Here is a 25,104-nt window from a genome sequence, read left to right as displayed (position 1 = left end):
AGTTTTAATGGTGGATACTAAAATGAAACCTATACTAAACATTAGATATAGTTTTAAAAAAATTAAAGTTTGAATACCAAAATAAAATAAAATTAATAATTTAAGTATTAAATATGTAGTTTACCCTGATATAAATTATTGGGTTTATGGCACAAATTCTCCATGTATATACTTTGCCCTCTTGAACTTTACTTATGTGTTCTACTGTGCCCCTTGAGACTAGGAATGGCAACGGGGCGGGTTCAGCTCCCCCGTCCCCGCCCCGTTTCCCGTCAGGTTTTTTATCGGGGTGCCTCGTCGGGGATTTTTTTTGCCCCGTCCCCGAACCCGACCCGATCCCTAGAAAAAATCGAACAACCATAATTTTCATAAAAAATAGAAAAAACGATTACAAAAAAATTGAAAAATTAGTCTACATGATTTACAATTCAAACTACAATCACAAATTCAAACCTAATTCTAAATAATTGTCTAAACTCCAAAATAAAAATGTACATAATTAAATACAAACTTGTTCCGATATTCAAATCATACAACGAATATGCATACGTAATATTAAGTCAAATAAAGTCATCCAAAATCGTCGTGTCACTTTCTTTGGTAGCTCCCTACATTGAGAAATTTATCAAAAAATCAACTAAATTTTACTTTAATAATTATAAAAGCTAGTGTTTAGGGTTTAAATATTTAGGGTTTAGGGCTTAAGGCTTTTATTATATAATTAATATAAAAATATTATATATTATATATATAATTAATATAAAATATATAAAATATTATATATAAAATTAATATAAAAAATATAAAATATTATATATATATATATAATCGGGGCGGGAATACCTTGTCCCGAACCCGAAAAAATCTCCGAATTTTACCCCGATACCTGACCCGACCCGATATTATTCAAACCCGACCCGACCTGAACTTATCCGGGTTTCGGGTTTTCCCGTCGGGTTCGGATCGTTATGCCATTCCTACTTGAGACTAACACATTGATAAGATTTTACATTAAAAATGAGTTGATTGATAATCAATGGCTAAGCATTTGGGATTAAAGGTGAGATTTAACTGAACATTGTCCCACCATACAGGTATTTGGCAACCTCATATAGCACAATACAAATAGACAGTCACTCCAATATATGAACCAAAGGCTCAATTATTTGTTGCATTGCTTAACCAAATCGTGGTAATAATTCTCTAACCAAAACATTATTTTATAGAAAAAACTTAGGGTCTACAAAAATTTCACATAAAAAGGAACACATTGTCTGCTTATACAAATGTCAAACCAAATCATTAAGTTGGGACGTGAAATAAATTTTAGGCCATCAAATTCCTACGTATCATACATTATTATCTTTTAAAACCACCCCAAGTGAACAACGTAACATCTTGGTTGTTGTATTATGGCCATCGAATGTAAAGCTTTTAGACATAATGATAATGGGCAGTTTAAGCCAAAAAATTTTACCCAATGTTTGTAAATTAACGAAAATTGGTGCTTTGTATCTAAATCTTTGCTTTTGTGTGCATAATCAACTTTCTATTTAAAAAATAGTATATTTTATTAATACATCTAATATTTATTAATTAAATAATATATTAATTAACCTAAAAGAATTAGTCAGAGAAAACCCATTGACAAGATCAATGGTGAGAGCACTTAATTATTTTCTAGTTTTGGTGATTGCAAGTTTAATTTGTTGAGCTGTGTTATTTCTTAGCTTTCTCCATATATATATATTATTACTTTTTCTTTTGACAAACTTGGATTAAATGGCCTCTGCACATTAACATAAATGATAAATCTCAGTTACCAACTTACTGCTTAAGTCACAAACTCTTCCTGTTTTATCTCTTCTCACAGAAGAAATGTGGGATCAGTTTCACAAATCATGGCTTGCTTCTCTGTTGTTAATAAACTCCATTTACGGTGGAGAATAATCTTTCTTCTTCTTGGTTTTCTTGTGGTTCAAGGTCTGGGTTTAATTGCAGATGGAGTTCTTTTGCTTTCTTTCAGGGCCTCCATTCTCAGCGACCCTCTGCAAGCACTACAAAACTGGAACTCCTCCGACCAGACACCTTGTTCTTGGAACAGAGTAACTTGTGTCAACTCTCGTGTTACAGCCTTGTCTTTGCCCAATTCTCAGCTTCGTGGTTTAATTCCATACGGTCTGGGCACGATTCTATTCCTTGAAAAACTTGATCTGTCCAACAATTATCTTAATGGGTCTCTTCCGTTGTCGATTTTCAATGCAACTCAACTTCGGTTTCTTGATTTGTCCAAAAACTTGATCTCTGGTGTGGTCCCGGAGACGATAGGAATGTTGCAGAGCCTCCAGTTCATTAACCTTTCCGACAATGAATTGGAGGGAACTTTACCCGCCACTCTTACAACAATCCAGAATCCAACTGTTGTTTCTTTCAAAAACAATTACTTTTCCGGCAGTCTTCCAACCGGGTTCCTGTCTGTTCAAGTTCTAGATATTATTCCAACCTTGTCAATGGTTCTTTGCCACCAAACTTCAAAGGTGACAATCTTAGGTACTTGAACATTTCTTACAACAAGCTTTCCGGAAAAATTCCGCCGCAATTCGCCGAGAAGATCCCTGGTAAAGCTACTATTGATTTTTCCTTCAATAATCTCACCGGTAAAGTCCCTGATTCCGTTGATTTTACGAATCAAGAATCCAAATCTTTCTCCGGGAATTCTTATCTGTGCGGTGAAGTTACCGGCCATGATTGTCTAATAGCTTCCTCACCGTCATCTTCTCCCCCGGCAATCGCAGCCATTCCCGACAATAGAACCATCTCCTGGAGCTAAAAGGACAAGACAAAACAGGCTCAAACCAGGAACCATAGTAGGAATCATTGTCGGATGTTAGAAGAATGAGTCTGTGAGTGCTAGTGTGGGCATCAACATTGCTCGAGCATGTAGCTTAGTGATTCTAGAAGTTTACTAGAAGCTAAGGTTGTTAGTAATTAGTTGAGTTTGTTAACAGTCAGTTACAAAGACTATTAAAAATATAACAACATTGTAAAGCTGTATATAAGATTGTATGGTGTGCAGATCAATAATATTCATCTCCTTCATTCAATTTACATGTGTTTTGATAGTCTTTCACCTTAGGTATTCAACATGGTATCAATCGCCGTTGATCGTGGGATTTTATGCTCTTGCTTCCGCTCGTGAATAAAGGTTCTTGAAGATTAGCTCACTCATGGATCTTAACTCGACTGCATCTCGAAGCTTCTCCAACAAGAAAGTTAATGTGGTTTTTGATGAAACCAACTTCTTGCTTTGGAAACAGCAGATCTTGCTCACGGTTAGGAGTCACCGGCTGAAGCGTTTACTGACCGGTGATGTCTCTTCGCCGCCTATGACAGTTCTTGATCCAAATGGTGAGACTCGAGTGAATGAAGAGTATGAAGACTTTGTTGCGCAGGACATTGCGTTGGCATCGTGGCTTCTATCAACGATGAGTACGCATTTGCTGCCACAATTTATTGGAGCAGAAACAACTGTTGTTGTTTGGGAAACAATGTTAAAATTTTTCACAAATCACTCGACTATGTCTGTTATGAGCCTGCATTATAAACTGCAGTCTATAAGGAAAGGTAATGATAGTATGCAAGTGTATCTCACATGCATCAAGGAGGTATGTGATGCTCTTGCCTCGTGTGTAAGTGATGTTCCACTAGTCGAGCAAATTGTGACCATCTTGAAGGGCCTTCCTTGTGAATATCAGCCCTTCATGGCTGTTGTTTCTAATATGAAAGAGGATTTATCAATTGATAATATCTACACAATGCTGATGGATGCTGAGGTTCAGATTGCGTGGTTTGATGAACAACAGTACATTCTGCCAATGACTGCCAACTATGATCGAGGAGATACTGATCGTAACATCTCCGATCATCAAGATCATAGGAGCAATCATGCACCATCATCTGAGTCTGGATCGAGGACTGGTGGTTGAGGGCGTGGCCAAACACGTGTCCAATGCCAACTCTGTGGGAAGCTAGGCCATCTGGTTGACCGTTGTTGGCATAGGTTTGATGAAGACTTCACATGTGTCACTACCAACAATTATCACTCTCTCAAGGATAGTTCCTCTAGCAGCTACCCCTCGTCTGGCTCAACCTCTACCAGTGGTAACCAGGGCTGCGAGTGCTGCTCACGGGTGAAAGTATATTCTCAAGCAAACGTGGATGCTGCATCTTCTTAACGTTGTTGATGTAAGGTGAATCTACACGCTTTGGTAAAAAGAGTAGATAACCTTATTGTGTCCCGATCTAGGATTGACAAGTACCGATGTCCTTGAATTAATAAGCTTGGGCTGTAAAATAATAAGAAAGAAATATGATTAATGATGAGTTTAAGAAATGAATAATAATATAAGTAATGAAAAGAAAGAATAAGAATATAGATGGCTGCGAAATTATGTAATTGATGATGGTCTTGATGAAGGATGTTGATGATGGTTGATGATGAAACGGCAATGGTGGTGATGTTGTATCTCAAACACGCCAAAGAGGAAACTATGCTATGAAGCACAATCCCGGTCTTCACAAACTTGCTTGAGGGGTGGTGATAGTGTCTTCAACCCACTAGATAACAATCTAGGAATTTTGGAATCAGGATGGAAGGAATGACGCCATAAGTATAGGAACTATTCTTGTTTAATCGATAAAGTTCACTTAGAACTTTGAAGAGAAATTAACTCACAAGAGTAATTTTAATATATGAGATGAGATGAGTACAAATGATGGCAAGCCACTCTATTTATAGGAAATGAGAGGGCTTGGTCGAATGGTTACATGATGTTTCGGCTAAATACATGTCTCAATGAAGATACATAATGCTTCAAGATAAAAGAACATGTTTATAGGCTTGGTGTTGGTTCGGCTAACCCTTCATAAAGGGGCTTGATGATTCTGCTAAGGATGAGAAGGCATCTCCCTTGGCCGAATGGGCATGTTTGTTCATCTTGGCGCCATTTTCTCCCCTTGGCCGAATGGTGATGTGTCTTCTCATGTTTGGCGCCAAAAGGTTCTCATGTGCATGGCATGTGTGTGGCCGAATAGGCATGGAGCTCTATATCATGTCACTTGGTGATTTAAGCTTCCATTGTTTGTAATTTCTTCAATAACGTACTCTTGGATGAAAAGGTATCTTCATGGGCAGCATCATTCATGAAAGGTCACAATGTTTGAGAAAGGTGTCCCTTCATGTTTGAGCTACTTATGGTATGAATGAGCTAAAGGTGAGCTGGCCATAGGTGACTTGTAGCATGGTGAACATTATGGCAGCTCCTTGTGAAAAGGTACCTCTTGAGATAGCAACTATTCGCGAAAAGGTACGTTTTCACAAATTTTGACTTAGGACATATTTGAAGTGTCCTAAGTGGTGATGATGATGGTGCAGCTCCCCAGCTGAAATGAAGTCATCTTGTAGCTCAAATCTTCATCTCAATCCAGCTATGAGCTCACAGCCTCAAAACAACTTTTCACCAATTTGCTCCTTATGCTCTCCTAATCGTTCCCATGTAAGTATCCTTGCTTTTGCATGCTCCATTTAGCTCCAATGTAGCTCCCAAGTACTGGCCGAATGTGCTTATATGCATAACATAAAGAAATAAACTAAGTAAATGAACTTATATAATGTATAATATAAGAATGTGAACTATAGTATATTATGATAACTCATATTTCACATATTAATGGATAAGTTATCATCATAATAACTATAGATATATTATATGTAGATGAAAATAACTATAAAATAAGCATATATATGTGTAAAGTTAGAAAGTCTCTTCCCTTGTAAGGATGGAATATCCATGATGCTGATTTGGATCACATCATCATCCCCTTCTTTTAATCGATTTGTCCTCAAATCGAAAGATCTTCTTTTCCTTGAGTCATTCCACTCGATAAGTACCCTTATGAAGAGGTTCATATCTTTTGAAAGAATGCCTTGTAAGTTCTTGATCTGAAAAGAAAGGAAACTTTCATTAGTATGAATGTAATCAAACAAAATTAAAGTTAAGAAACACTTCCTGAAAAATGTAGGTTCAAAGTTCATGTCTATTGAAGACATTTGGCTTTGAACGTTAGTGCCCTTTTGTATTCCAAAAAATCATGCTCCTTTCCATAGATAGATGCATTGATTCATGAAAGGTGATGACTCTTGGAATAGTGATGTCCTCATAAGTCATGCTGTTTGGATGAAAAATCATTTCCCTTTGGTTTTCAATAGGTATGACTCTTGATTCTTAAAGGATCACGTCCTTTAGATGAAGAGTTACCATTCTTTTCTCTTCAATAGTCGCACATCTTGGCTCTTGAAAAGTCATATCCTTTAGTTCACCAAATTGATAGATTGTGTTGCTTGGTTAATCCTGCAAATCAAAGGAAACTCTTGCATTGTTAAGGTTAGAAAAATCATCATCAACTTTGCGTCTTGTCAATAGACATCTTTGTAACAAGCACTTAGATGTACAAGCACTTGTTTTTGGGCTGGTTTCCTCCTTTATTAACTTCGATTTTCCTTTCCTCATGGCCTCAACACTTTGTTTCATCTCGATTTGATCAATTTGGACTTGTTTAGGCGTCAAAGGTGTTAGGATGATCTTCTTCCCTCCATGGTTGAATGAATATTGATTGGTAAAACAATCATGAATGGTCCTCCTATCATATTGCCATGGTCTTCCAAGGAGCAAATGGCTAGCATGCATAGGAACAACATCGCACATAACCTCATCCTTGTACTTACCAATGGAGAAAGGAACCATCACCTGTTTGTTGACATTAAGTTCTCCTCGTTCATTTAACCATTGTAATTTATAGGGACTTGGATACTTCAACATTTTTAATCCCAATTTCTCCACCATAATGGTACTTGCCACGTTGGTACAACTTCCACCGTCTATGATCATGAAACACACCTTTTCATTCACATGGCAGCGTGTGTGAAAGATGTTTTCCCGTTGTGCATTATCCTTTACCACTTGAGCACTTAGACTTCTTTTGACCACTAGAGCTTCACCTTCCACCGGAACACCAATTTCGGCTTCTTCCTCAACTTCTGTTGGTGGTGGTGGCGCTTCTTCTTCTTCATGGTCAGATTCAATTTCTCCATTTCCAAGTAGTAACATTGTAACATCCTCAATACCGGGTTAGTGACTAAATTGAAAAGTTTCAAATTTTGGTGATTAAAATAGAATGAATGAATAGTATAAAGATATATATGTAAATGATTGTGTAGGATTGAATTGAAAGGAAGTAGGAATAGAAGGGCAAAAGAGTCATTGCAAGGATCAATTAATTAAACAAGGGATAAGGATATATATGAATACAAGTGGGTTGAAAAGGAGAGAACCAAAGGCTTCCAGACTTATCTTCTTCTTCTTTCTTCCTTGTACGCGTGAACCAAAGCAAAGGTAAGATTTCTGATTATTGAGTTTCTTCTTAAATTTAATATTGGGTTTTGATTATTAGATGATAACTAAGCTTAAGGAAAGCTTAAGTTATCTTAACATCAAAGGATGATTGAGTTAGGAGAGATTTAAGATTTGAAGTTCTTAAATGAAATCTTGGAATAGAGTTCATAACTAGAATTGAAAGTTATATTTAACTTGTCATCAATCTAGTTAAGATATACGAAGTGTTAAAAACGGAATTCAAACATGTTGATTTATTAATGTAATTCTTGAATTACATATGAAGGATAGGATTTGAAGGTTTAAGATGAAATAAATGAGTATAAATTGGTTTAAGAATGTGTACTAGAGTTAAGAATGAAAAAGGGGATTAAACATGAAGGATTTAATCCAAATGAATGAACTTTCGGGTTCAAAAAGAGGATTCTGGGCAGAGTGCACCGATGCACATTCATGGTGCATCGATGCATTAAGGTTAAAACCCAGAAATTATATGAATGTGCATCGATGCATTGGTAGTGCATCGATGCACTATTTTAAATAAAGACATCGAATGCAATTCGTGCATCGATGCATAAGTAGTGCATCGATGCATCCCATTAATAGTGAAACATCGAATGCAATCAGTGCATCGATGCATAAGGAGTGCATCGATGCATCCCAACAATAATACTACATCGAATACCTTTGATGCACCGATGCATCAGTAGTGCATCGATGCATACCTTCATTAAAAGATGAAATTGACTTTTCTCTTAGTCTAAAGAGTGAACCATTAGAGTATATTAGTTATAATACTGATATACATTCATGTGTGATTATGTAGATACTAAAAGTAATCTTATTCCGGAACGATCAAAGGATTAGAATCGAAACAAAGCAAAGCTAAGGTGAGTGCATACTAGATGTATATTATAATGGAATAAGACTTGTGATAAGTCTAATCCCTATGTTGATTTTTATAATATAATAGTTGTGAACATGCATACATGATAATTGTTGTTATACATGCATAAGACATATATATGTTCATGTGATATGATATGTGATATGATATGTGATATGACATGTAATATGAGAACATGATATGAAGTGACATGAGCTACATGATCATAAGAGAAATGACAGAAGTATATGAACATATGAAAAATAAGAATAATGCCCATAGTATACGATATGAGAACTATAGGTGTAGTTGGCATGCCAAGAGTCGAGGGTATAATAGTCCTTCGGGATGTAGTCCTTCGGGATGTAGTCCTTCGGGATGTAATGGTCCTACGGGACATAGATAATAGTCCTACGGGATGAATACTGAACTAAGGTTCGGTGCCCCATGAGGGAATTGATACGAGCTGTGGTGACAGCATTAGTGCACAACCTCAATGTACTCACATACCTCTATTCTCAATAATATACATGGGCAATGCAATTGAAATACTGATTTACAGTGAAAGTGATACAAGAAGGTAAGTTTCGTATGTGCATTATATGATTATATATGTTATCATGTGATAAATAAATGCACATTGAAATGTCATGATCCAATGGTAAGTATGAACATTCATAAGTTTATCGTTGCATATTCATTTATTGCCTCACTAAGTCTATGACTTAGCGTGTAAGTGATTTACACGTAGGTACCAAGAATCAGGAATAGTGGAAATAGAAGTAGCACAGGCAGCAATACTACTAAGAGATCAGATCAGAAGTAAATTGACAAAGTATGTACTTGATTATGTATAGAGTGTTGGTATGTAATAAGTGTTAATTACGAATACTCTGATCGATTTTGTATTTTATGGTCTTATGTAAATTAATGTATTTCGTTTTAATGAAAGTTTTAAAAATTCCCGGGATTTTCTGTACGAGTCAAAGATTTGAAAAGTTAATGTGACACCTCAGACTTGTATTCGGGTCGGATATGAGTTAAGGGTGTTACATTTAATGGTATCAGAGCTACGATTTAGTCGATTCTCGGCATAAACTGAAGTCTAGAGTGTCTTATAAGGTATACATGCCAACAAATAGTGGAAACTTCTGATCTGATGGAATAGTAAGTATGTTGTTTTGCTAATAGAACTATATGGTTGTATTTTTATAGATGTCCGGACATGGTAGATCTAGAAATGAAGCGGGAGACGATAGACCCGCTGAAAGCAGTAATTCACCTGCCCCGGCCAGGCAGAGTGAAGAACAGACATCCTCTGGAATGCCTGTCAATGATCAAGATATATTCTTTAGAACGTTAGACGCGGTATTGACGCGTTTCCATCCTCATGTTATTTCAACTCCAAAAATAAATGTTGCGAAAGAGTTGAAGGGATTGGGAGCTCCAGAGTTTAAAGGGGAAGCTAATGAAGGTCCTGTTACTGTGGACTTTTGGCTTAATGACGTGAAGGTCATGCTTACGGGACTTCATTGTTCCGATGCTGATAAGCTAGATGGAGTAATTTCCTTGTTGAGAGGACAAGCAAGGATCTGGTGGACTAATGTTACATTGAGGATGACTAACGCCCAAGTAACTTGGTCATTGTTTTTAGAAGAATTCAAACATAAGTACATCGGAGATCAATTTGTTCGTCAAATGAAGCAAGAGTTCATGAATCTGAAACAATGGAATCACACTGTATATGAGTACGAGTGTGAATTCAATAAGTTGAGTCATTTTGCTGCCGAGCTTGTTCCTACTGAGAAGGATGCTTGTGAGTGGTTCGTAGAGGGATTACGTCCTCGGTTGAAGGAGATGTTGATTGTATTGAATCTATCCTCATTTCAAGACGTAGTCAATCGTGCCAAAGCTTTGGAAAGAGCTCAGAATGAGAGATTTGAAAATTCAAGGACTCAAACAGTCAAGAGAACAGGTGCTTCTTCGAGTTCCGCACCATCAAAAAGGGGTAGAGATGCTGGTTTTCGACCTCAAGCTAAATCGGAGTCAGTGGTATCCTCAGCTAGAGGATCAAATCCGATGAGAGGCAAACAAACTCAATCAGCAGGATCGGGAGCTGGGAGAACTAATCAGAGTCAAGCCAGACAATGTCCGCATTGTGGAAAGAATCATTTAGGGGTATGCCGGATGATTTCTGGAGTCTGCTTTAGATGTGGAGACGCAGGACACTTCGTTCGAGACTGTCCAATGTCAACTAGTGAACCTGTACAACCTGAGAGGTCTGTTTCTGTAACCCAGAGGGGAAGAGGTAGAGGCAGAGGAAGAAGTCAGTCAGAGTCCTCTGCTCAACAAGAGATACACTCCACTGCTCGGGTGTACAACCTCAAGACCAATGATGATTGTGATGACCCAGATATTATAACAGGTACCTTTCTATTGTTTGACAAAGGTGTTATTGTATTGATTGATCCCGGGTCTACATATTCATACATTACTAGTAAGTTAGTGAAAGAATTGAACATTCCGTTAGAAATTACTAGCAAGGAGGTGATAGTGACGAATCCATTAGGGCACAGTGCCCGAGTAAATATGGTGAGCCGAGGGTGTCCCATACGGATTCAGGGAATTGAATTCCCTGCTAATCTGATGGAATTACCTTTTGATGAATTCGAAGTGATATTGGGTATGGATTGGTTATATCGTTATTACGCTGATGTCGATTGTAGATTGAAAAGAGTGACGTTGAGAAGTTCCGAAGGAGTAGAAATTATTGTATTTAGTGAAAGATGGAATCCGTTAGCAAATGTGATTTCAGTGATGACTGCAAAGAAGTTACTGCTACAGGGATGTTAAGGGTTTATTGCTAATGTACTGGATGTTAGAACCAAGGAGAAAGGGATTGAAGGGATTCCTATAGTCAGAGAGTTTCTCGATGTATTTCCTGCAGAGTTGCCAGGTTTACCTCCTGATCGAGAAGTAGAATTTCAGATTGAGATAATACCGGGAACATCGTCTATTGCAATGGCACCATACAGAATGGCTCCAAAAGAATTACAAGAATTAAAGATTCAATTAAAGGAGCTATTGGACAAAGGGTTTATTAGACCAAGTGTATCACCTTGGGGAGCTCCAGTTTTATTTGTTAAGAAGAAAGATGGATCCATGCGTCTTTGTATCGATTACAGACAACTCAATAAAGTAACCATCAAGAACAAGTATCCACTTCCCCGAATCGACGATTTATTTGATCAATTAAAGGAGGCTTCAGTGTTCTCAAAAATTGATTTACGTTCGGGTTATCATCAATTAAAGATTCAAGAAAAAGACATTTCAAAAACGGCGTTTAGAACAAGATATGGTCACTATGAATTTATCGTGATGCCGTTTGGAGTTACGAATGCACCAGCTGCTTTTATGGATTTAATGAACAGAATTTTTCAACCGTATTTGGATCAGTTTGCTGTGGTGTTCATTGATTATATTTTAATATATTCAAAGTCAGAGGAAGAGCATAGTTCGCATTTGAGGATTGTCTTACAGATATTACGAGATAAAAAGCTTTATGCTAAATTTTCTAAATGTGAATTCTGGTTGAATGAAGTGGCATTCCTTGGACATGTAATTTCGGCAGAAGGAGTTCGAGTGGATCCCCAAAAGATTAAAGCTATTCTGGAGTGGGAAGTTCCAAAGAATATATCGGAAGTTAGAAGTTTTCTGGGGTTAGCTGGTTATTATCGAAGGTTTGTTAAAAACTTTTCGATTATAGCATTACCCCTGACTAAACTGTTGAAAAAGGAAATAAAATTTGTTTGGACTCAAGAATGTCAAGAGAGTTTTGAAAAGTTAAAGAAGATTCTTACAGAAGCTCCAGTGTTAGTTCAACCTGAGTCTGGCAAGGATTTTGTAGTGTATAGTGATGCGTCTCATAATGGCTTGGGATGCGTGTTAATGCAAGAAGGCAAGGTGGTGGCCTACGCTTCGAGGAAATTAAAACCTCATGAGAAGAATTATCCGACACACGATTTGGAGATGGTTGCAGTAGTGTTCGCTCTAAAAATATGGCGTCACTACTTGTATGGTGAAAAGTGTTACTTGTATACGGATCACAAGAGTTTAAAGTACTTGATGACTCAGAAAGAGTTGAATCTAAGACAAAGAAGGTGGGTGGAATTTCTCAAAGATTATGATGTGGTGATTGATTTCCATCTTGGAAAGGCAAATGTGGTAGCTGATGCCTTGAGTCGAAAGACGTTTACAGCTTTGCGAGCTCTTGATGCTAGATTATCGTTAAGAGGAGATGGTGCAATTTGTGCAGAACTGACTGTCAAGCCAGTATGGCTAAATCGAATTAAAGAATCGCAAATTAAAGATGAAAAGTGTTTAAAGAGGATACAACAGATAAAGAATGGAGAGGGTACGGATTATGAGATTAAGTCTGACGAGAACTTGTATTATCGAGAAAGATTAGTAATTCCAGATGATGATGAATTAAAGAATGATTTGTTGACGGAAGCTCATTGTAGCCCATTGATAATGCATCCAGGAGGGAACAAAATGTATATGGATCTCAAGAGTCGATATTGGTGGCCGAGAATGAAGAAAGACATTACGGAATTTGTATCAAAGTGTTTGACTTGTCAACAAGTCAAAGCTGAGCATCAAGTTCCATCAGGATTGTTACAACCAATTTCAATTCCTCAATGGAAATGGGAAAACATAACGATGGATTTTGTGACGGGTTTGCCTTTAACTCCGAACAAAAAGGATTTAATCTGGGTAATCGTGGATAGATTGACTAAGTCAGCCCATTTTATTCCAGTACGAACTGATTTCTCCATGGATAGGTATGCTGAATTGTATATAAGAGAGATTATACGTTTGCATGGTATACCTATTTCCATAGTTTCTGATCGGGATCCTAGATTCACATCACGGTTTTAGAAGTCATTACATGGAGCATTGGGAACTCGGTTAAACTTCAGTACAACGTTTCATCCTCAAACTGATGGTCAATCAGAGCGAACTATCCAAATTCTGGAGGATATGCTTAGAGCGAGTGTCATTGAATTCAAAGGATCATGGGAAAAATATTTACCACTTGCTGAATTTGCATACAACAATAGTTATCAGTCAAGCATCAAAATGGCTCCCTATGAAGCTCTTTACGGAAGAAAATGTCGTACGCCCTTGAACTGGTATGAACTTAAGGATCGAGAAGTTATTGGTCTTGAGTTGATTCAGAATACGGAAGAGAAAGTTCAAGTAATTCAGAATAATCTAAAAGCTGCAGGTGATAGACAGAAATCGTATGCCGATTTAAAAAGGAAAGAAATTGAATTTCAAGTCGGAGATAAAGTGTTCTTGAAAGTGTCTCCGGGGAAGAAAATATTGAGGTTTGGACGTAAAGGAAAGTTGAGTCCTCGGTTCATTGGACCTTATGAGATTACTAGGAGGGTAGGATCAGTAGCATATCAGCTAGTTTTGCCACCTGAAATGGAAAAGATACACAATGTTTTTCATGTCTCAATGCTTAGGAAATATAGATCTGATCCATCTCACGTTGTGACTACTGAAGAAATTGAGATTCGACCAGATTTAACTTATGAGGAAGAACCTGTTCAAATATTAGCTCATGAAGTCAAGCAATTAAGGAACAAGACTATTCCATTGGTTAAAGTCTTGTGGAGAAATCACAAAATATAGGAAGCAACATGGGAACGTGAAGAGGACATGAGGATTAAGTATCCCTACCTCTTTACATAATGAAAATTCGAGGATGAATTTTCTTAAGGGGGAGAGAATTGTAACATCCTCAATACCGGGTTAGTGACTAAATTGAAAAGTTTCAAATTTTGGTGATTAAAATAGAATGAATGAATAGTATAAAGATATATATGTAAATGATTGTGTAGGATTGAATTGAAAGGAAGTAGGAATAGAAGGGCAAAAGAGTCATTGCAAGGATCAATTAATTAAACAAGGGATAAGGATATATATGAATACAAGTGGGTTGAAAAGGAGAGAACCAAAGGCTTCCAGACTTATCTTCTTCTTCTTTCTTCCTTGTACGCGTGAACCAAAGCAAAGGTAAGATTTCTGATTATTGAGTTTCTTGTTAAATTTAATATTGGGTTTTGATTATTAGATGATAACTAAGCTTAAGGAAAGCTTAAGTTATCTTAACATCAAAGGATGATTGAGTTAGGAGAGATTTAAGATTTGAAGTTCTTAAATGAAATCTTGGAATAGAGTTCATAACTAGAATTGAAAGTTATATTTGACTTGTCATCAATCTAGTTAAGATATACGAAGTGTTAAAAACGGAATTCAAACATGTTGATTTATTAATGTAATTCTTGAATTACATATGAAGGATAGGATTTGAAGGTTTAAGATGAAATAAATGAGTATAAATTGGTTTAAGGATGTGTACTAGAGTTAAGAATGAAAAAGGGGATTAAACATGAAGGATTTAATCCAAATGAATGAACTTTCGGGTTCAAAAAGAGGATTCTGGGCAGAGTGCACCGATGCACATTCATGGTGCATCGATGCATCAAGGTTAAAACCCAGAAATTATATGAATGTGCATCGATGCATTGGTAGTGCATCGATGCACTATTTTAAATAAAGACATCGAATGCAATTTGTGCATCGATGCATAAGTAGTGCATCGATGCATCCCATTAATAGTGAAACATCGAATGCAATCGGTGCATCGATGCATAAGGAGTGCATCGATGCATCCCAACAATAATACTACATCGAATACCTTTGATGCACCGATGCATCAGTAGTGCATCGATGCATACCTTCATTAAAAGATGAAATTGACTTTTCTCTTAGTCTAAAGAGTGAACCATTAGAGTATATTAGTTATAATACTGATATACATTCATGTGTGATTATGTAGATACTAAAATTAAGCTTATTCCGGAACGATCAAAGGATTAGAATCGAAACAAAGCAAAGCTAAGGTGAGTGCATACTAGATGTATATTATAATGGAATAAGACTTGTGATAAGTCTAATCCCTATGTTGATTTTTATAATATAATAGTTGTGAACATGCATACATGATAATTGTTGTTATACATGCATAAGACATATATATGTTCATGTGATATGATATGTGATATGATATGTGATATGACATGTAATATGAGAACATGATATGAAGTGACATGAGCTACATGATCACAAGAGAAATGACAGAAGTATATGAACATATGAAAAATAAGAATAATGCCCATAGTATACGATATGAGAACTATAGGTGTAGTTGGCATGCCAAGAGTCGAGGGTATAATAGTCCTTCGGGATGTAGTCCTTCGGGATGTAGTCCTTCGGGATGTAGTCCTTCGGGATGTAATGGTCCTACGGGACATAGATAATAGTCCTACGGGATGAATACTGAACTAAGGTTCGGTGCCCCATGAGGGAATTGATACGAGCTGTGGTGACAGCATTAGTGCACAACCTCAATGTACTCACATACCTCTATTCTCAATAATATACATGGGCAATGCAATTGAAATACTGATTTACAGTGAAAGTGATACAAGAAGGTAAGTTTCGTATGTGCATTATATGATTATATATGTTATCATGTGATAAATAAATGCACATTGAAATGTCATGATCCAATGGTAAGTATGAACATTCATAAGTTTATCGTTGCATATTCATTTATTGCCTCACTAAGTCTATGACTTAGCGTGTAAGTGATTTACACGTAGGTACCAAGAATCAGGAATAGTGGAAATAGAAGTAGCACAGGCAGCAATACTACTAAGAGATCAGATCAGAAGTAAATTGACAAAGTATGTACTTGATTATGTATAGAGTGTTGGTATGTAATAAGTGTTAATTACGAATACTCTGATCGATTTTGTATTTTATGGTCTTATGTAAATTAATGTATTTCGTTTTAATGAAAGTTTTAAAAATTCCCGGGATTTTCTGTACGAGTCAAAGATTTGAAAAGTTAATGTGACACCTCGGACTTGTATTCGGGTCGGATATGAGTTAAGGGTGTTACAAACATGGTGTTTCGGTTGGGACATTGTGTGGATACATGCCCCCTCCCAAGACATTTAAAGCAACAGATGTCTCTTGATCGTTCAAGGATCTCTTTTCCTCGATTATCCCTGCTTATTTGGGAAGTATTTGAGGATTCAACCTTTTCCTTGATAGGAGTAGGAGTAGACTTCTTCAAATTGTTAGGACTCAATCACGAAGGCATGGTAATACGAGATATAGATTTTCTCCGTAGTTGTCTCTCTATTTTCATAGCCATTTGCACCATTTTATCAAGTTCAATGTAATGGTACAACTCTAGTGTGTTGGCAATCTTGGGATTGAGTCCGGCAAGAAATCTAGCCATAGTTGCTTCTCGATCCTCCTCAATATTGACTCCGATCATTGCCACTTCCATTTCTTTATAGTAATCCTCTACACTCCTTTGGCCTTGCTTTAGGTTCTGTAATTTCTGAAACATGTCCCGGTGATAATGAGTAGGAATGAAACGTTTACGCATGATACCTTTCATTTCGAGTCATGTTGAAATTGGTCTATCTCCATTCCTCCTCCGAGTAATAGTAAGTTGATCCCACCATATCAAAGCATAATCGACAAACTCCATGGTTGTCAATCTTACTTTTTGAGTTAGGAATAGTTATACTGAAAACATGTTCCACCTTGCTTTCTCATTCAAGATATGCTTTCGGATCAATTTTTCCTTAAAATTGAGGAATCTTGATTTTTATGTTGCTCATGTTATCATCAACATTTGCACACCTAGGTCCTTATATCAATGCTGGTTCTTCTTCATCATAAGGATTTAGGACATCATCTTCTGGAAGAGGTTGTTGCCTCCGAGGAGTATCATTATTCTGAGTTTGTGTTTGATCTTATCTTTGATCTAGCTTCTCATGGAGAGCATCAAATTCTGTTCGAAACATTCTCATCATTTCTCCAATCAGTGCTTGCATTTGCAAATTGGGTTGACTTGCATTTCCTTTAGGACTTTGAGACATGGTTAGTAAATAAAACAAAAATAAACCTTACCAGCACACTCACAAAGTCTCACAAGTTCACTCCAAAGAAAATATAAGACCTCTCCACTCAACAATCGTGTTTACTCTCGGGAATATAATTATGGCTTTTAACAATTCCCCTTCTGATCTCACTCTCTCAATAGCCTTTTTCCACTCAAATTTCTCTTGCTAAGTCCTTTAAGGAACTTACTCAAGATTATAACAAGTTAATTCCTTCCTTTTATGCGTTGGCTGCAAAATAGGTTAGGGTAGAAAGAATAGAAGAAATGGAAAGATAGAAGAAAGGATTCAAGGTATTAAAAGAAAAAAATTGTTGAAGACAAGGAAAATGAAAGGATTGAAAAGGAAGAGGTGACTTACAATTCAAGAAACAACACTTACTGCAACCTTTCTCAAGAAACAATAAGGTTATCTTCTCTTAGTGTAGATGGCCTCTTTGATGTACTTTGCAATGGTAGAGCACTTTCCTTGGCTTGCTTTCTTTTTGAATTTTTCTTTTTTTTTCTTCTTTTTCTTTATTTTTGCACTCCAAGTTTGTTGAATGAGTCTTTTTCTTTTTTTTTGAACTTCTTTTTGCTTTGCACGTCAATGACACTTTTGTTGTCAATCCATCTATTCTCTGATTACCGCTTTATATAAGGCGAATCTACACGCTTTGGTGAAAAGAGTAGATAGCCTTATTGTGTCCCGATCTAGGATTGACAAGTACTGATATCCTTGAATTAATAAGCTTGGGCTGAAAAATAATAAGAAAGAAATATGATTAATGATGGGTTTAAGAAATGAATAATAATATAAGTGATGAAAAGAAAGAATAAGAATATAGATGGCTGCGGAATTATGGAATTGATGATGGTCTTGATGAAGGATGTTGATGATGGTTGATGATGAAATGGCAATGGTGGTGATGTTGTATCTCAAACACGCCAAAGAGGAAACTATGCTATGAAGCACAATCCCGGTCTTCACAAACTTGCTTGAGGGGTGGTGATAGTGTCTTCAACCCACTAGATAATAATCTATGAATTTTGGAATCAGGATGGAAGGAATGACGCCACAAGTATATGAACTATACTTGTTTAATCAATAAAGTTCACTTAGAACTTTGAAGAGAAATTAACTCACAAGAGTAATTTTAATATATGAGATGAGATGATTACAAATGATGGCAAGCCACTCTATTTATAGGAAATGAGAGGGCTTGGTCGAATGGTTACATGATGTTTCGGCTAAATACATGTCCCTAAGAAGGTACATAATGCTTCAAGATAAAAGAACATGTCTATAGGCTTGGTGTTGGTTCGGCTAACCCTTCATAAAGGGGCTTGATGATTCGGCTAAGGATGGGAAGGCATCTCCCTTGGCCGAATGGGCATGTTTGTTCATCTTGGCGCCATTTTCTCCCCTTGGCCGAATGGTAATATGTCTTCTCATGTTTGGCGCCAAAAGGTTCTCATGTGCATGGCATGTGTGTGGCCGAATAGGCATAGAGCTCTATATCATGTCACTTGGTGATTTAAGCTTCCATTGTTTGTAATTTCTTCAACAACGTGTTCTTGGATGAAAAGGTATCTTCATGGGCAGCATCATTCATGAAAGGTCACAATGTTTGAGAAATGTGTCCCTTCATGTTTGAACTACTTATGGTGTTAATGAGCTAAATGTGAGCTGGCCATAGGTGACTTGTAGCATGGTGAACATTATGGCAGCTCCTTGTGAAAAGGTACCTCTTGAGATGGCAACTATTCGCGAAAAGGTACGTTTTCACAAATTTTGACTTAGGATATATTTGAAGTGTCCTAAGTGGTGATGATGATGGTGCAGCTCCCCAGCTGAAATGAAGTCATCTTGTAGCTCAAATCTTCAGCTCAATCCAGCTATGAGCTCACGGCCTCAAAATAACTTTTCACCAATTTGCTCCTTATTCTCTCGTAATCGTTCCCATGTAAGCATCCTTGCTTTTGCATGCTCCATTTAGCTCCAATGTAGCTCCCAAGTACTGGCCGAATGTGCTTATATGCATAACATAAAGAAATAAACTAAGTAAATGAACTTATATAATATATAATATAAGAATGTGAATTATAGTATATTATGATAACTCATATTTCACATATTAATGGATAAGTTATCATCATAATAACTATAGATATAATATATGTAGATGAAAATAACTATAAAATAAGCATATATATGTGTAAAGTTAGAAAGTCTCTTCCATTGTAAGGGTGGAATATCCATGATACTGATTTGGATCACATCACGCTGGGTGGTGGACTCGGGTGCCACGCATCATATCACTCCAGACAGAACAAACCTTACAAATGCCTCTGATTTCCTTGGACCAGGTAAAGTTACAGTTGGTAATGGTGTTTCCCTTGACATTCAAACGGTTGGTAGGTCAATCTTACCTACTAAATCCAGAATATTGATGATGCATGACTTGTTGCATGATCCTCATATAACAAAAAACTTGATTTCCGTTTCGAAGCTTGATAGGGACAATAACATCTTCTTTGAGTCTATGCAAATAACTGCTATGTACATGATGAGGTTACCAACAGAGTTCTCCTAACTGGTGAGGAATCTGGAGGGCTTTACTCGTTTATAGCAAGTCACACTGGAAAAGAAGACAAGTGCACTGCTGCTGATGTTAGCTTAGTTACTAAATCTGTAACTAGTGAGCTAGAGGAGTTATGGCATCGAAGACTTGGTCATCCCTCTACTTAAATACTGAGACAATTAACTAAAGAGCTTGATGTAAAATTTTCTTTAGATATTAATAAAACGTGTATTGCTTGCTAAATGGGAAAAAGCCACAGATTACCATTTATGCATTCAACCACAACCTATGATACTCCATTTTAACTTGTTTTCACTGACTTATGGGGACCTCCACACATCCCCTCGAATGGATTTAGGTATTATGCTTCGTTTATTGATGCATGTACCAGACACACGTGAATCTATCTTCTCAAATATAAATCTCAGGCCACTGAAGCCTTTCTATTGTTTCAAAAGATGGTGTTAACGTAGTTTGGTGCCTCCATTAAATATGTTCAAAGTGATTGGGGTGGTGAGTTTCGCAGCCTCTCCCCACTTTTAGCCTAAGTTGATATCATTCACAGATTGTTGTGTCCTCATACATCTGAACAGAATGGAGTTGTTGAGAGAAAGCACAGACATTTGGTTGAGATGGCTCTTGTGTTACTGGCACAGGCAGCACTACCAATGAAAGTTTGGTCGTATGCTATTATTGTTACTGCTCAGCTAATAAACAAGCTGCCTACCAAGGTTCTACAGGGGCTCTCTCCTAGTGAGAAACTGTTAGGGAAGAAACCAAACTACAATGAGCTCAAGGTGTTTGGCTATCAATACTTCCCTCACTTGAAACCCTTTCAAGCCCATAAACTCGTATTTTGATCTAAACCGTGCACTTATCTAGGTGTCAGCCCCCAATACAAAGGCTTTCTGTGCCTGGCTGCTGATGAAAAGGTTTATGTCTCTAGGCATGTTGTTTTTAATGAAACTATTTTTCCTTTTGCAGGACAGTTACCCCCGGTTAAATCACGCGTGGCTCAGAATCACCACTCTCAATCCCTTGAGATTGTATCAAACAGACAGCCTGTACCTACGCAGCAGCCTGCTCATCCAAGCAGTCCAGGCAATACTGTATCAGGAGAAACATTGCCCTTCAACATGGAAGATGTTTGTATGAAAGAGGCTGTGGGTGAGTCTTCGAATGCTCACACTGAAGCGAGTGGTGAAACCATACCTGAGAATAATCCTGTAGAAGAAGTAGTTGGCGAATTCTCTCATCTAGTTACTCCTAACAGTAACACTAGTGAAACAAATGGAAATACTGAAGGCAATTCTAAAATTCCTGCCAGTGATGTCAATATCGATTATGAAATTTCTCCTATTGTTGATAGACTTCACATGAACAACCACCCTATGCTCACAAGGGGAAAGTGTGGCATTTTCAAACCAAAAGCTTATTCCTGTCACTTTGATGAGGTTGTTTCCTCCATTATCAATGAAGCACTACAATTACCAAAGTGGGTTGCTGCTGTTCAAGAAGAGTTTGATGCACTCAAAAGAAATGGGACCTTGACACTTATTAAACTTCCTCCAGGTCGTGTTGCAGTAGGGTGTAAGTGGCTTTTTAAGGTGAAGCGTAACCCAGATATAAGGCACACCTGGTTCCCAAAGGTTTCTCGCAGGTGTCTGGGCAAGATTATTTTGACACCTTCAGTCCTGTTGTAAAGTTTACAACACTGAATTTCATATTGTCTGTTGCAGTAGCCAATAATTGGGAATTGAGGCACGTTGACATCAACAATGCCTTTCTTAATGGTGATCTAAGAGAAGTAGTTTTCATGTAGAAACCGCCTGGTTTCGAGCAATCAGCAGCAGATGGTGTGCCCCTTGTATGTCAACTGCAGAAGGCGTTATATGGATTGAAGCAAGCCCCTCGCAACTGGCATACCAAACTGAAGGATGTACTTCTACAAATTGGCTTTCAAGTGTCTCGAGCTGACACTTCTTTATTTTTCTCAATAATAGGTATTGATCATGTCTATCTCTTGGTCTACGTGGATGATATAGTAATTACAGGGTCATCACCATCCTCGATTGACAATGTTGTATGCACGCTTCGAGATACTTTTTCACTCAAAGATCTAGGGTCCCTTAGCTACTTTTTGGGAATTGAAGTAAAACGGTATGGTGGTTCCTTGATGCTTAGCCAAAAGAAATTTATCTTAGAGCTGTTGGAGAAAGCTGACATGGAAAACTCATCACCATGTGCAACGCCTATGACTCTATCACCATGTTAAACACCCATGACTCTGGCACCCAAACTAGCTGAAGATGGTGAGCCACTGGTTAATGCTACCACTTATCGATCTATTGTTGGGTTATTACTATATGTTTGTCATACCAGGCCAGAGCTAGCCTTTAGCATTGGAAAGGTGGCCCAGTTTATGCATGTTCCTTGTGCAAGTCATCTTTTAGCTGTAAAACGAATCTTGAGGTCCTTGCAGGAACTCTTGAGTATGGATTGATGTTTCTGCCATCCAAGGCGCGGTATGCAGTTTTAGCATTTACTGATGCTTCCTGGGGTGCCAATGTTTCTGACCGTCGATCAGTTTCAGGTTTTGGTGTGTTCCTTGACAACCACCTGGTTGCATGGAGCTCCAAGAAACAAAAAACCGTGTCATGTTCCACCATAGAGGCTGAGTATAAAAGTTTAGCTGATACTACAGCTGAAGTTACTTGGATAAGTACACTAATTAATGAACTTGGGTTGAAGCAACATGGAAAATCTGTTATCTGGTGTGATAACACAGGGGCCATGACAATGAGTGCCAATCCGGTTTACCATGCACAATCAAAGCACGTAGATCTTGACGTGCACTTCATTCGCGAAAAGGTGGCAGCTCAACATCTTTGTGTGAACTATATTCCTGCATCTCATCAAATTGCAGATGGCTTTACTAAGCTTTTGTCCAAAACAACCTTTGAAATGTTTCGGGAAAAGATTGGGGTACAAGTTTTTTCAAGACCAGGAGAAAAAAAGAAGTAGAGGGAATGTTAGAAGAATGAGTCTGTGAGTGTTAGTGTGAGCATCAACATTGCTCCAGCATGCAGCTTAGTGATTCAAGAAGTTTACTAGAAGCTAAGGCTGTTAGTAATTAGTTGAGTTTGTTAACAGTCAGTTACAAAGACTGTTAAAAATATAACAACCTTGTAAAGCTGTATATAAGATTGTATGGTGTGCAGATCAATAATATTCATCTCCTTCATTCAATTTACATGTGTTTTGATAGTCTTTCACCTTAGGTATCCAACATCGGAGACATAGCGGGGATTGGATTTGTTATCATGGTTTGCTTTCTCGTCTACAAGTTCAAGAGCAGAAAGAGAGTTGAAAGTAGGGTAACGCGAGAAGCTAATAACGAGGGCAACGATGACAATTGGTCTACGACATCGTCGTCGTCAGAATCAAGAGGGTTTACGAGATGGTCGTGTTTAAGGAACAAAGTAGAGTACGAGGAAGAATCCGAAACCCCTTCCGAGACCGAAGAAGATCGAAGCGAGACCAAAAGTCATGATAATCAATGGCAGCAAGGGCAAGAATACGACAAGAAAGGTACATTGGTGACCGTGGATGGTGAAAATCAACTTGAGCTCGAGACTTTACTTAAAGCGTCGGCTTACATTTTAGGTGCGACGGGGTCTAGTATTGTGTACAAGGCAGTGCTTGGTGATGGGAGTTCCTTGGCGGTTCGAAGGATTGGGGGAAACAGTGTGGTTCGGTTCAAGGATTTTGAGGCCCAAGTTCGAGACAGTGCTAACTGGTGCACCCTAATTTGGTCAGGATTCGTGGCTTCTACTGGGGAGTCGATGAAAAGCTTATTATCTACGATTTTGTACCAAATGGCAGCCTCGCCAACGCTCGTTACAGTAAGTCCTTTTCTTTCCTAACTCCCGATTTTCTCACACTTTCCAAGTGAAACATATGACCACGTTAGCAATACTAAAATGGGTATTTGCTAAGCTGCGCTGGATCACTCCAGTCTTGAGTGTGGAATAGTTTGAAACTGAACGTAATTGTTTAAAGAATGAGAAAGTCGGTTCAAGTCTTGCGTTTGCACGTTGTCGTCATGCTTTACCGTTACCAAGTTTTCGTCTTTTTGTACTCTTTTCCAGGAAAAGTTGGTTCTTCACCTTGTCATCTTCCCTGGGAAGGTCGGCTAAAGATCGCCAAAGGAGTGGCCCGTGGCTGGCATATCTCCACGGCAAGAAACACGTGCATGCCAATTTGAAACCCAACAATATCCTGTTAGGCTCCGAGATGGAACCAAAGATCGGAGATTTCGGGCTCGAGAGGCTCGTAACGGGAGACACGAGTTCCAAAGTCGACATCTCGGCTCGAAATTTCGGCAGCAAAAGATCAACAGTATCGAGAGATAGCTTCTAAGACGTAGCAGGACCTAGCCCGAGCTCGTTCTGTGTGTCCCCTTACCGATCCCCCGAGTCACTCAGGAGCCTCAAACCCAACCCCAAGTAGGATGTTTATGCATTTGGGGTCATCTTGTTGGAGCTTCTAACGGGGAAAGTCATAGTGGTGGATGAGCTGGGTGAGGGGAACGGGATTGTTGTTGAAGACAAAATGAAGGCGTTGAGGATGGGTGATGCGCCGATTCGAGGTGAACTGGCAGGCAAAGAAGAGGGGTTGTTGGCTTGTTTTAAGCTGGGGTACAATTGTGCATCTCCGATCCCACAGAAGAGACCCTCCATGAAAGAAGCCTTACAAATTATTGACAGAATACCTTCTTCAATACACTCTTTAGGATACTGATAAATATCGGAAGATTATATTTGTAGACAAAAAAATTTATGTGATGATCGACTGATTGGGTTTTTTTTCTTTTTCATTTTCAAAGTTTGCGTTGAGTTGGATCATCATTATGTGTTGTATCTTTTCGATGTGACACTAATATTTATTGATAATTTTTAGATTTAGGGGTTGTTTATTTATTTCAGAATGATTAAACGCTAAATGATTCAAATGTTGAATGATTCAGATGCTCTGTATGAATTAGCTCTGAATGTGACATGTTTGATAATGGCTCTGAATCATTCAGAATGTACTTCTGTGCTGAATCATTCAGCACTGTTTTATTAAATCAGTCAACACTGA

At 37.9% G+C, this 25,104-nt stretch overlaps 1 pseudogene; it reads left to right on the top strand.

The window, feature by feature from the left end:
* Positions 1-1,865: 1,865 nt before the first annotated feature.
* LOC120141777 lies at positions 1,866-24,762 on the top strand (annotated as a pseudogene).
* Positions 24,763-25,104: the final 342 nt, after the last annotated feature.

Source organism: Hibiscus syriacus, unplaced genomic scaffold, assembly GCF_006381635.1.
Source record: "Hibiscus syriacus cultivar Baekdansim isolate YM2019G1 unplaced genomic scaffold, ASM638163v2 tig00110813_pilon, whole genome shotgun sequence".
Classification (NCBI taxonomy): Eukaryota; Viridiplantae; Streptophyta; class Magnoliopsida; order Malvales; family Malvaceae; genus Hibiscus; species Hibiscus syriacus.
This window is presented reverse-complemented; position numbering and strand designations above follow the sequence as displayed.